At 36.3% G+C, this 14,338-nt stretch overlaps 1 protein-coding gene across 24 annotated transcripts in view; it reads left to right on the top strand.

Annotated features, from left to right (window-relative positions):
• Positions 1-14,338, top strand: part of BBX (BBX high mobility group box domain containing) — a 266,345-nt gene that overhangs the window by 107,980 nt on the left and 144,027 nt on the right. The window lies entirely within an intron of this gene.

The following is a 14,338-nucleotide window of genomic DNA, read 5'->3' as shown; positions in this document are numbered from 1 at the left end:
AAACCACACAGTGAAGAAAAAGTTGAGGTTATCAGACTCCGAAACTCTGTTTTCTTGTACATAAGTTATTTTCAAAGCTGTTTCTTCAGGAGAAAAGTTTTTAATGATTTTAAGATACGGCAATAGTATTTTCAGATTAATTTTAATAATGGTTACTTAAATGCAGCGTTGTCTCCATCTGGGAATAAAATGTGTGATTGCTTTACTGATGCCTGAACACTTGATGGTAAACTGATGATTTAAAGATGGGAATTTGATGTAAATTAAAATGAACAAATAAAGTAAATATTTAGTTGCAGTTTTCAGGACATGAACTTATTGATTTTTTGAGTAATTGAAAGTTAATCTTAAATCTTTCCTGTTTTTAAGTATTTTGATTTGTTAGCTTTTCAAATCTGTCTAGAATATCTGTGGCTACCTTCATGTTTTAGTAAGTATATGACTGAATGTTGATTTTATCACTCAAGTATAAATATAAAGCCTCTGAGCCATTCTTCTGAATGTCGTTGTCTAAGATTATACATATATTGTAAAATATGTACAGTTTAGCTCGAATATGTACTTACTAGGATATCTAAACAACAGAATCTTAATGCCACTGAGAAGATTGGGATTTAATTATCATTTTTCCTCCTTTCTGTGCCATCGTTTAAGGCACAATTAAGTTTCAAATACAAAATCTGGATGTAAGAGTGCCAGTTAGCATACAGTTGATTTTGGTTTTACTGGGTCAGCAGAATAGACCATAGAATATTTGACTATTGATACTGAAATTTTAAATATGTTCTCAATTGTTAATCCAAAAGGGAGTTGAATGTAGTGAGATTTAAAGAAAATTTAATTTGTGGCAGTATTCTAAATTCGCTGAATATGAATATAGCTATAGAAAGTAAAGCTGGACACTTGATATGTTCTGTTCAGAAAACTGAATTGTTGGGGCGCCTGGGTGGCACAGCGGTTAAGCGGCTGCCTTCGGCTCAGGGCGTGATCCCGGCGTTATGGGATCAAGCCCCACATCAGGCTCCTCCGCTATGAGCCTGCTTCTTCCTCTCCCACTCCCCCTGCTTGTGTTCCCTCTCTCGCTGGCTGTCTCTATCTCTGTCAAATAAATAAATAAAATCTTTAAAAAAAAAAAAACTGAATTGTTAATCAGTGTTATTAGTATGGCAGTCTTTCCTTAGGTAGTGATCTGATCTATGATTTCTGAATGTTGATCAGATTATTTCAATAAAATATTTTTTATTGACTATAAGAAATTGACACAAATCCAGATTGCTGATAAAATTTAAGAAGCCTAATGACACATGTACTTCTACTTCTCATTTATGATCATCATAAATACAGTATTAATTAAGAAATAGAAAAGATGCCATGTGAAACCAGGAGTAATTTAGGAAGCAAATCCTGGAAGATGTTAGGTGGCAAAAGGATGCCAAGGTCCAGTAAATCTAGGAAATGTGGTTGTATCATTCAGCTTAGGCAAAGTTACGTTTTTATTCAGAGTCCCCATAACTTAGTGGTTTATAGCAGTACAATTTTATTTCTCACACTTGTTCATCTTGATGCCTCTACTGCCGTTGTGCTCAATGTCGTCTTTGTTCCTGGACCAAAGCTGAAGAAGTAACCTCTCTGTGATGCATAACTCTTTTAAGGTGGAAGGAAAAGAGGAATGATGGTAGAAATGTGACTCTTAAAACTGTTGATCAAGAGCACATGTCACTACCTCTCATTTTACTAGCCGAAGCATGTCACGTGGTCAACCACTATGTCATGGGGTAGGAGTGGCGGGGTTTTTTGTTTTTTTGTTTTTTGGGTTTTTTTTGTTGTTTTTTAAAGATTTTATTTATTTATTTGACAGAGAGAGACAGCCAGCGAGAGAGGGAACACAAGCAGGGGGGGTGGGAGAGGAAGAAGCAGGCTCATAGCGGAGGAGCCCGATGTGGGGCTTGATCCCAGAACGCTGGGATCATGCCCTGAGCCGAAGGCAGACGCTTAACCACTGTGCTACCCAGGCGCCCCAGGAGTGGCGTTTTAAGAGAGAGTGGGGTAGGAAAAGTCTGATTGGGAGGCACAGTGCATATTTTAACTCTAATATCTGAATCCCATCTATGGCTTTTCTAAAGAGACAGAGTGCGTGTAGCATATTAAGCTTCCAAAAAGTCCATCCATTCTTTCCAGTGAATCTCTATAACATGTAAAATTATTTGACCATGAATCCTTTCATTTTCGTTATATAGAACTCAGTGAGCTATGATGCCCTAGCTGTGACAAGGTTTAAGGACTAAGGAATTCATAGAATTCAAGTTTCTTTATGTTTCAAATGTTAGAACTTTTTCCCATCATGGAGTGAAGGGTTCTAGTATATATAATAGACTTACATTATTGTGTTAAAAATAGTGTTTTGTTTTGTTTTGTTTTGTTTTGTTTTGTTTTGTTTTGTTTGAGAGGGGGGTGGGAGGGGCAGAAGGGGAGAGAGAATCTTAAGCAGATTCCCATGCCCAGTGTGATGCAGGGCTTGATATCATGACGCTGAGCTCATGACCTGAGCCCAAATCAAGAGTTGGTCGCTTAACCAACTGAGCCACCCAGGTGCCCTGTTGTGTTGTAAGTAGTCTTAAAAATGAATGAAAGTATCTGTAGCCTGGATCTTCTGCAGTTTGTATACAGTTAGAGAAGGGAAATAATGATTCCTAGGATAATTTCTTATTTACGTGTAATACGTTACAGAACTTTGACAAGTATTATCTAACTTGATGTAGGAAAAGGATGAGAAAATGGGTTCTTTGCTCTTTCTCGTGGTAATGTAATAATTTTACCCAGCAGTAGTAGCCAAATGCCTTTACTTAAGATCAGTTTTAAGAACCATCCTAGAGAGAAAGAATGTGGACACTGTAGAAAGGTTAACAATTGTATTCCAGGAATTTTCTAAAGCACTTCAACTGAGATCATAACCATTATATAGGACCTGTGCGTTATTGTCTCCGTAGTCGTCTAGAAAATAAGTAGGCACATGGAACTCCTCAGCCAGTATTGGTTTGAGTAATCCCCCAAGTATTACAAGATACTGCTCCCAGACCTATGTGGATTAAGATGATTTAAAAATGCAAGAGTGTGCAAACGATGCTATGTTTGATAGCTTAGAGTTCCTTAAGATTGAGGAACTGAATCTGTGGATTCAGAGAAACTTTGGCATAAACCCTACTTCTGGTGCTTTCTAATTGAAAGGATTTAGGCGATTATTTAACCTCTCTGAACCCTTTTCTCATCTTAATACAGGATAATGATCTCTACCTCGTAGGACTGAGAATTAAATGAAGTATGTCGAGTGCCTGATGGAGCACCTGGCACGTAGGAAGCACCCAAGAAATGGTGCTAAAAAAAGAAAGCTGTGGTCAGAGGTTAGGAATCTTGAATGCACTGTGAAATACCTTTCACATATGTCTCACAGTGTATGTATGTGTAAAATGTGTTTGTGTATTTATATATAAGCACAGACACACACCTCCAAGGGCTTTAAAATATGACCCTAAATGCATAAGAATCTATGTATTCTTCTGCAGATCTACTGAAAATACAGAGTGGCTTCATTCTTAACACTGAGAGAAAGGATGAATCCTGCAGAAATATTAGCAACCCTATGATCTAATAATTGACTTCTTGCCACTGAAAATATAGAAGTTTTAAGGACAGTATGACAGCCAAATGTAGATAGATGCCCTTCACTCTGAATATTAGTGAGGTCAGTATCAAATCAAATTTGATAAAGTCTTGATGCAAGGTACAAGAACTGGAGACAGTGCCACTGAAATTCTCTTTACCATGTAGAGCAAATGCTGTTTGGTTTTTAAAAAATCAGCATTTCTATCTCAGGATTTTTATGTTACTATTTTCCAGTGAGGGTTAACTTGTTTAGACTCCCTCAAGCCCTTCTTGGTTGACTTTGTTCTCTTGTACTCTCAGAATCAGGCACAACATTGTCAGTCTCTCTCAAGATTCAAAGCTGTATGCTATTTCTAAAATGACAGTTTCATTTGTTTAATTTAGAAAAACATGTAAAATAATTTGGGGGAGTAAATTATTCTTCAGATAATTTCAAATTCTTCTCTTCATTAACGGATCATCTTTGTAACTGTCGGTTACTCATTCAGTTGGATTATCGGTTACGTAAAACTACGTAACAAATGTGAGCTCTTCAGTTTTAGAGACGAGAGAGTCTGCTTGGGCCGCCATAACAGAGTGCCACAGACTGAGTGGCTCCAACAACAGGTAATTATTTTCTCACAATTCTAGGGTCCAAAGTCCATGATCAGGGTGCAGGCAAATTCTGTTTCTGGTGAGGTCTCCCTTCCTGGCTTGTAGACAGCCACCTCCTTGCTGTGTGCTCCCATGGCCTTTTCTCTGTGTGTATGCGGGGAGAGGGAGCTCTGGTGTCTCTTCTGTTCTTGACACCAGTTCTATTGGAGAACATTCCCACTCTATTACCTTACTTAACCTTTATAGAGTTGTCCCTTGAACAATGCCAGTGTTAGGAGCAACCCTTTTGCACAGTGGAAAATCTGTGTGTAACTTTGGACTCCACAAAAACTTGCTTACTAACAGACTACTGTTGACCAGAAGCTTTACCTATAACATAAAGTCAATTTACACATATTACACATAAAATGTGTAACATTTGTAACACATACATAGAACACTATGTATTCTATACTCTGTTTGCATAATAAAGTAAGCTAGAGAAAGGAAAGTGTTATTAAGAAAATCATTAGGAAGAGAAAATAAATTTTCAGTGCTGTACTGTATTTATCCAAAAAAAAAAATCCGTGTATATGACGTGGGCGTATACACAATATACTTGGGCGTATACACAATATGGGTTCAAACCCATGTTGTTCAGGGGTCAGCTGTACTTAAGATTTTGGTAAACTGAAAGAAGAGATTGTGTATTTGAAATAATGCCAGCAGACATCAAGGAGTCCCAAATCTCTTATATGTACCTGTTTATTGCCCTGCCTCCCTCACTCCCTTCTTTATCCCTTTTTTCCTTCCTCCTCCTTTCCCTTCTTTCCTCTGATAGCAGCTTATAAGTCAGGTAATGGTTGCTGGGATTTCTCAAATAGTAGTAGTCTAAATACAGTTCATGACCATCTGTGTAGTTCTTCTTTCTACGTTACAGTAGCATACTTTTCCTAGTAGGTGAGTCAGTTGGTGGATGTTTGGGATTAGAGACAGGTAAATAGTGTACTTACTTGCTGGATATTGATGTAAGCTCACCCTAGCTTTCTTGGTTTTATCTTTGAATTTTGTGGAAGTGTTGAATAATTTCAGTTTTGTCAGTTAATAATTTCAGTTTCTGATGATTTGATGTCTGTCTAAAACAAAATGTAATCAAAAGGAAGCAAACTTTGGAGACTTTAAACATCTTGGGTGAAAATAATTTTAAATTGATTTGTAAAATTTATCACCTCACCTTGTGTGTTTACAGACTAATGTATAAGCTGTTAAGCAGTGATCTAATTTTGTGGATGTTAGTTAAATTGGTTGAAGGGTATTTTAACCCTTAGTTACTTTTGATTTTGGTTTCACTGTAAAACTACTTATAAGAATGACTGAAACTCAAAAGCTTTGTATATAATAAATTTTAACAATGTATTTCTTCTGAACAGTAGAATCAGTCTACTGATTATGATATTTACTAGTAAAGGACAGTATAAATAAATTCAGGCATGACTTCATTCCATGCATTAATACTTCTCTGAAAAGGGGGATAAATTAAGTATTTTTATACTGACACTGTTATCCCCTTTGATCTGTTACAGAAAAGTGCATTTCCCCAGGAAAATAAATGGGTTTAATGGTGCCAAATTTCTTATAAGATAGCTCTCAGAATTTCTGTGCATTTTAGTCTAAAATATACACTGCATTTACTGGATATTCTGTACCTACACGTGTAAGTATAAATAGTAAGTATGTTTGAGTATATGCATGTAGTTTCTTCATAAACCTTCTTTAGAAAGGTAAAGGACTTAATTTTACACTAGGGAGTCTATTTTGTTCATGGCTGCATCCCCCAAACCTGGAAACAGTGTCTGGCACATGGAAATTGCTTAGTAAACGTTTGGTAAACTAGTATTACCAGAGTTCATGTTTCGTTGATCTTGTACGCCATTGAACTTGCTGTTAATAAGCATCCTACGGTCTACATGCGGATAATTATTTTCCCATCTGAATTGTGGGAGAGAAGCCGTTCTTCAAAAATGAAAGTCTCCGTGCTTTTAAGTTGGTAGTTAGTCCTACCACCAATGAGTGTTAGAGGGCCGAAGAACTTAAAATGAGTAGCAAAAAATTTCTGGGTGCCTGTTGACTCATTTATAGTGTGCATTGAGTCAGTGCAAGGGTTTAAGACCTTGGCCAAGTACTTCTCTAATAGTCAGTCAGTGGCCCTATGAGTGGAATGCATGTGACTCTCCTGGGGTTTCAGGTAGGCAGATTGGTTCAGCCAGGCTTGAGATGCTGTACATACCTGGATTCAGTTAATACGTACCAAAAGGTAGGCTAAAGTCCACGTTTGGTGTTTTATTCTTGCGGGGTGGGGGTGGTGGGGGTAATTTTAGGGCATTTCTGTCTTTGAATTAATCTGTGAAGATGATGGATAAGAATATTGTGTTTTGGTTTTATTTAGACTTTCACCACTTAGTTTGGTTAGCAATTGTTCTGCTTCTGCCTTGCTTATATTACTGTTCCTAAGGAGCAGTTGAATTCTGTAACTGTTTCAGTGTTCCTTCACATTTACTGTAAGACCATTTATTACCAAGTGTCTCTCCATGGCAGGAGTGTTCCACTTCAGGTGATGTTTTAAGGCACTGAACATTACCATTAGGCTCTTAGAGAACACAAGTTTCTTGAGAGAGCCAGCCAGACGGGGAGGAACTGGCTTCTGAACAAAGCTTAAATAATAAAAAGCTACCATTTGTCTGATGAGCACTGTCCTAAACATTCTCAGTGGTGCTGCACTAATTCCAATGAAGAAGAATTGCCAGGTCAGAGACACCGAGACCTGCAAAACGTGAGGCGTGTCCACGTGCAGAGTGGTGTATGCCCTGAGATCTCTCCCGGCACCGCCTGGTCAGACACATACACGAAACTGAACCGTGCCCTTCCCGTAGCTGTGAATACCTACTGTGTTTTTGGCATTGTTAACAGAGTTAGCTACCAGGTCTTCATAGTAGGTACATGATATAATATAAAAGAGACGACAGTGAAGTTTGAAATCAGTAGCTGCAATCTTGTGAAATACCAAAGCTCTTGGCAAAGCAGTGGTTTTTGTCCTGCTGTTTGATGAAGCAGATGGCCCATCTTTCAATTCATTTGATAATGTGAACACTTACAGGGATGACAGTTTTCAGGTTTGCAAGTTTTGTTGTTTCTGTGAAAGTGATGGGTTTTGCCGTTCTTTATCATTCACTGAGAGGTTTCACTTCTTGGAGAACGTAAGATAAATCTCTCTAATAAGGCTATTCTAATATATCTTGTTGATGGGAAAGGTGTCCCAGTTTTGTCTCTCTTTATGAGTTTTAATCATCACAGTCATAGAATTTTTGCTGGATTATCTCTATTGTAATAAAATATTTTACACATTAATGTTTATAATGGGCCTGGGAGAAAGTGCTCTAGAAGTTTTACTTCATAGTGCTTATAGACATTCTGCTTCTTGCCTCTAGATTGTTAACTGCGTAACTGCTCACTGTTGCTTCCTAAAGGTTTTCTTGTAGAAGACAGATTTAAATGTGTCACTTTTGTTTGAGCTGTAGCTAGATCTCTTAGAAATGGGGGCTGTGGACTCAAATGGATTCAAGACTAAATCTGACTCAGCTTTTATTGTGATTGTGATGGGGGAAAGGTACCTAGACTCAAATGTGAAATGGTGTGAACACTGGTCATTGAAGGTTGTCGTGAGGATTGAAAGTGCTGGAGGGTACAGTGCCAGTCTAGCACTTGGCAGGCAGCGTGAAAAAAATGTGCTTGTTCTCAAAAAGGACAGTAAGTCAGAAGTGGAATTTGACTTTTTTGTTTCTTAACTGTTCCTTGAAATTGAATTTCAGGCATTTTTTTGTCTCCATTCACAACAAGGGAAATATCCAGCTTCAACGTTCACATCTTTATTATATTGGAAGTCTTTATTGAATACAGGATGGACCTGCTTTAAATCGTTAGGAAAGAATAATGTTTGCTCTTTATACTGTTAGATACTTTAAAATATTTTCTACACAATCATATGTGATAGAAAGTTTGATTTTTATACTTCCCCCAATTAATTTTGCAGTTTTATTAAAGCCCAATCAAAGCTCAAACTTATGAAAATATTAAGAGATAAGTCCTCTATCATTCAGTGGATTATAGTTATTTTAGGACTATTACTTTATACTCTTGGTATTAACAAAATTATTACCTCAAACAAATAAATTATGTAAGCGTAACAGTAAATTTTTATAATTTACATAATTTTCTTCCAAGACTGTAATTATCTTAACAAAACAAGGAAATGTATTATGAATTCTTAATGACTTTTAAAGTATGACAGCCATATTCATAAATTGATTATCTTAACCTGATAGCTATAAAAAACTTCAAAAATTTTAGTTAAATAGTCATGAGCTGACTCTGCTTGTTTATTCATAAATTAGAAAAGCAAAATTTCCCTTCATTTTATAGGTCACTGGCTTAGCATTTCACAATTCATTGATCCAAGAGAAGATACTTTTCTACACCTGCAGAAAATGCTAACTCTGTGAAAGTACTTACTTTCTGATTTTCGTTCAGATGGGCATGAACTAATACAACCTGATCTTTTATCTAATATCAGTAGGTATATTAATTTCGAATATATCCAAAATTAACATATATATTAACTTTGATTATCTCTGTGATTACTATATCTAAACTTGTTTTGAGGATAATCATCTGTGCAAATACCTTGATTCTTTCTAAAAGGTGCTCTATCAGTTAGCATGTATATGTTAGGTGTTTGTTGTCTTTTTATAGCAATTTTGCCTTTTCTAGTTGAATATGTGTACGTTCTAACCATAACAACCATGGATCTTACAGACTTACATACTTTTAAAATTATTAGTGTATATTGAAATTCTGGACCTTTCTAGCCCACCTATGAGAGTATTTGCACTCTTTCTTCAGCTCTGTTCTATGTTCTATCACTGCCTTCAGTGATTTTACTGGAAAAATGTTTAGTTTAAAGATAAAGTAATATATTTTCCGTTCTTTTGTTTGTTTAATAAATTTTTACTGGAACTACCATGTGAAGTCCACGTGTTAGGCAATGTCAGAGTCACAATATGATAATAGAAGGGGAACTCTAAGCAGGAAAGTGGGACAGACTTCATTTAGACTTGAGGAACGTTTTAAATCCCAGGTAGGAATACCAAGGAAAACTACCCAAAGGGAAGAATACGAAAGTCTGGAGAAAGTGAATAGACCCCTTTTGCCAGTTGGATGGCATGTATATAAAGGTAAAATGGGAAACCTAGAAAGGCCGGATATAAGAGGGCCTTGAATGTCAGAGTGAGTTTACTTATTTTCTCCTTAAAGGCAAATGAACCACTGAAAGATTTTGAGCAGGTGATACAAGAGGGATGGATTGGAGGGGAAAAGAGGAGGTAGACATTGGAAAGATTGGTTTAAGGGACTTAACCAAATCTTAGGTAAGAAAAAGTTGTTGTTCTTGGTGGAACCCATGTGAGAGAGAAGATGTAAATGGGACGGCCATGAGAGACATGATGAAGGTTATACCCTGTCTGGATGTAGTTTAAAATATTTTAGATTGACATGTTCAACTCTTAAAATCAAATAAGTCTTTTTTCCAGTTTTCAGGGCAAAAATTGATACTCAGTTTTAAGGATTCCTCCGATGAAGATGTTCTCAAACACTTGATACCTACTACTGTTCAGCTTGTGTATGTGTGTCTGCGTGTATTTAGTGATTGTAAACTTAGCCTTCACTGTGTTTCTCAAAGAATACACATCCTGTCCTGTCACTTGAACCAAATTACTAATCTATAGGATTTGGCAACAGCCTGACCTTGTGCTGGGACTGTAGAGGGGTCATAAGAGGGAAGGAAGAAGTGGGGGTGTTGAAAAGGAAGCCAAAGATAGGTTTTTAGTTTAAGCATGGGTGTTAGATAGTTCTGCTACCAGCAGTAGAGAGAGAGTAGTAGACACTGATTTTGGGGTGGGGGACGTAAAGTTTAGGATGGATTGGATTTGAAATGCAGAGAGGATATCCACGTGATTATGTATAGGATGTAGTTACAGATTGATAAGGGTTTGGGAAAGATTCAGGCTAAAGATAAATAGAGCTTAAGAGAAAGAGGTAGAGCTGAAACTGAATATTGGTGAAAGTAGAAAATACGGCTAAGACAGAACTTTGGAAAACACCTACATATTCTTTGTTTAGAGAAATCTGAAGGAAAGAAAAACAATCAGATCGGGGGGGGGGGAGCAATAGAATACAGTACCAAAGAAGATGGGGAAGAATTTTCAACAGAAATGTTGAAAAACATAGAGACGTCTAAATGTCCCCAAACAGTGTTTGGGTTAGGTGATTCGGGGGTCCTTTAAAGAAAACATTTTTTGTAGAGTGATCAAGGCAGAAACCACTTTGTATAGTGTTTGCAGTATTCTCTGTTTTATTGCCACATTCTTGATTTTCTTTTTAGCTGCAACTATGTTAGGCCACTGTTTTCATGGAGTAATCTATAATGACTTACAAAATCCACTCCCTGGGAGCATAGAACTCATCTTGTATAAATGTAGTTTTAATATTCTTTTTTAAAAATATGTTATCTCAGACTGTTTCAAATCAAAACTTATCCAGGTGCTAATACCATTTTCTCAAATGCACTGAAATGACTTTCTTTAAAATATCATCAGCAAACTACTTTGTAAATGCCTCTCCCTTAGGACTTATATTATAATTGACATTACAGAGGGATGAGTAATGAATTCCCTGTCATTGCCAGCTCTTCTTTTACACTAAGTACAGTGATGCTTTATATGAGGCCTACTGGTTTAATAAAGATCCTGTCGAAAACGCTTCGGTGTAGTAGGCCACCCACATATGAAATTTTTAGAGTAGAATCCAGTACGTGGTGACTTTTGTTTCCATCTGCAGAAAATGGTTTTAAGGGGATACAAGACCCACCCTAAGTAGTAGTAATGATTATAATGTTTTAAACTGCACTTGTCGTTATTTGCATTTTTCTCTCTGTTGTGTACATGTGTGTGAGAGTGTATTTTTTCTCATCTTCACAGTGACTCTTAGATGTGTAGGTATCATTATTCCCATTTCATACATGAAGGAACTGAGGCTCAAAATATTGAAATAAATTGTCCGAGCTTTTTGGCTAATTAAAAACAGAACCAGGATTCTGATCAGCTTTTTCTGACTTTCAAGACCGTGTTCTCTGCATGGCCCATACAGTTTTATGAATTATTTGAAAGTTGCATTTTAACACTCTTGATGGCAAGTACTCACTCTGGTTTGGGAGCTCAACACCTCATTATTTTCCTTTTTTTTCCCCTACAACTAGGGAAGTAGAGATCACTTTGATTTGCTTAAACATGTTGCCATTTGCCATTGTTGGTTGTCAGATACTTTTCTGGGAATTTAGTACTGTTACATGCATAGTTAATCTTCACATCAGCTCTATGAAAGGTAGATATGTTTCCCCTCAACATTTTGTTATGAACCTTTCAAACATCATTGTACACTCGTGTACTCACCACCTAGATTTGACCATTAACATTTTCGTTATTTTATTACATATCTGTAACCTAGCCATCACCAGTTCAATTTATTTTTGACTCACTTGCAAGTAAATTAAAGACATTACTATCCCTCTCGTAAATACTTCAGGATGCCTATTATTGACTGTAGTTCACTATTTGTGTACAACTTCTTAAAAAAAATTTATTTGTGAGAGAGCGAGAGAGAGAGAGAGAGAGAGAGAGAGCGCACAAGCGGTGAGGGGGGGGGAGCAGAGGGAAAGGGAGAAGCAGGCTCCCAGTGGAGCAGGGAGCCCACTTCTCCTTCTCCCACTCCCCTGCTTGTGTTCCCTCTTTCGCTGCCTGTCTCTCTCTGTCAAATAAATAAATAAAATCTTAAAAAAAAAAAAAAAAGAAACTTAAATTCAGTGAAATGCACAAATCTTAAATATACATTCTCTTGAGTTTGATAAATGCATACACATGTGTAACCCCAAATACCTATCAAGATATAAAACATTACTATTGGTAGGTGTCTCTTTTATTCACATTTTGTAGGTGAGGAAACTGAAGCACAGAGAAGGTATTGATCTGCCTAAGGTCACACTGCCAATAACTTACAGAGCTAGAATTCAAACTCTTGTAGTCTGGCTGCAGGGTTTGCGCTCCTAACCGCACCACCATACTGTCCGTGGATTAGCTTCACATATTCAGGTATTGTTTTACATTTCATGTATGTAGATTGTAATGTTTATATTTTACATAGGTGTATAGACACAGAAGTAGTATGTTGGGATTAGAGTAGAAATGCTGTTGTAGAAATGCATCAGTTCTCTGCATGAAGGTTATGGCAGTTGAAGTGGGAAACTGACTCCCTTCATTGAAATACTAGGGTGCATCTCTGTATGGTAACTCTTGTCTTACCTGGATCCTTAATTAATTTTTCCATGTATAAAGTCACAGTTAATTTCCTAATGACAACACTGAGGTTCAGGAAAATCCTAAAGTGCCACTTGAATAATTAAGGGTAAATGATGTTCAGTATAGTTTTGTATTAATCATATTTTTGCTCTATTAGTAGAAAATTGTTCATCTGTATGTGGTATATATAATATCACTCACCTTGATATCTCAGTCCCCAAAATAATGGAATTAACCAATTTAGGATTTATATCTATGAAATTTGTGAAGTTTTCAACATGAATGGAATTCTTTGACCTTTCCAAATAAATTGCATAAAAATATGAATAAGGACTGGAATAGATTATATTAACTTTTTTTTGTAATACTTAGGTTTAGCATCCTTATGGAAATAAATTGTATCTCTTTCCTGCGTTGTGTTCGCATCCATAAGCTGTATCTGAAAAGTTGACTAGTACTTTGTTCACTATCCAAATGATGAAAAAGCAGCCATTATGTGTATTAAAATTCTTAAGTATTGCCCAAAAGGCAATTTAAATAAATAAAAGCATGTAGTTAACAAAACCTAGCCAGTCACTAGAGGGCAGAGCAGTGCTATACTTTAGGTTTTATTTGAAAATTTCTGGTTTAAAAATTGCTGAACATAGAAAAATATACCAGTGCACAATTAAATAGAAATTTCTTTGTATTTTTATTATCTTGTCTTGCTGTGAAATCCAATAACAGGCTTACCCTTGTATCAAAGGAGATTTTCTGGCAATTACATTGCTTTCAAAAGGGCATGATTATTTAGAAGAGTATAAGTATCCCTCAAGAGAAAACATCAAGGCTTAGAAAGAGTGATGCATTAAATCACTTCTATGATACCCTGAAGTCGGATTGCATGCAGTATACACTTTAGGTGAGACGTTACGACAGACTAAGTTCGAGACAGGCTTACTAGTATTTCAATCTAAGAATTCATTGAAATGTGGAGCATTTTAAAAAATCTTTTAGCTGAAATGTGTTGAATCATTAAGACTTTGAAATTACCAAATTGTAAAAGCAGCGAACTAACTCTGGCTTCTTTTTTAAATGTTAAAATTCTGTCAAGTCACATTCACTTAATTTCATTTCTGTTTGAAATTTCTTACTGTTCTGGTATATTTTCATTATGACTTATTTTTTTCTGATAGATTTTTAAAATAAAGGAAGCTGTGAGGTAGTTTCCTAGTGAGTAACCTGAGTAGTTCAGTATCTCAAAAGACAGAAAATTTTACTTTGAATGTGTAGTTTGGATTTACATGATTTATGTAGGATTCATGTCTAACGGAGAACATGAGACGTCAGAAAAAGCGCTGGAGTTTGGAATCAGAAGATTCAGGGCCCCAGTTATCATGTTTTTGCTTTACAACCTTGAGCAAGTCACACTACCCCTCTGAAGTAACCATTTTATAAATTGGAAAATTGGGGGAAAGTTTTGTTTGTTTGTTTTTTAATTTACAACTGAGATGTTTTGAGGATTGTGTTTGTGTCTATGTGTGTGTATCTCCAAAAATAAGACTGTAAAGACAAATTTTAGTAGTTGATTTAAGCTCAGAAAAACCTTAGAAATAACTTTGAAATGGATATTATGTCATAAATGTAGTAACACGGGGGCATCT

Source organism: Ursus arctos, unplaced genomic scaffold (genome assembly GCF_023065955.2).
Source record: "Ursus arctos isolate Adak ecotype North America unplaced genomic scaffold, UrsArc2.0 scaffold_4, whole genome shotgun sequence".
Lineage (NCBI taxonomy): Eukaryota > Metazoa > Chordata > Mammalia > Carnivora > Ursidae > Ursus > Ursus arctos.
Note: the sequence above shows the minus strand (reverse complement) of the source record. Positions and strands in the feature narration are given on the sequence as shown.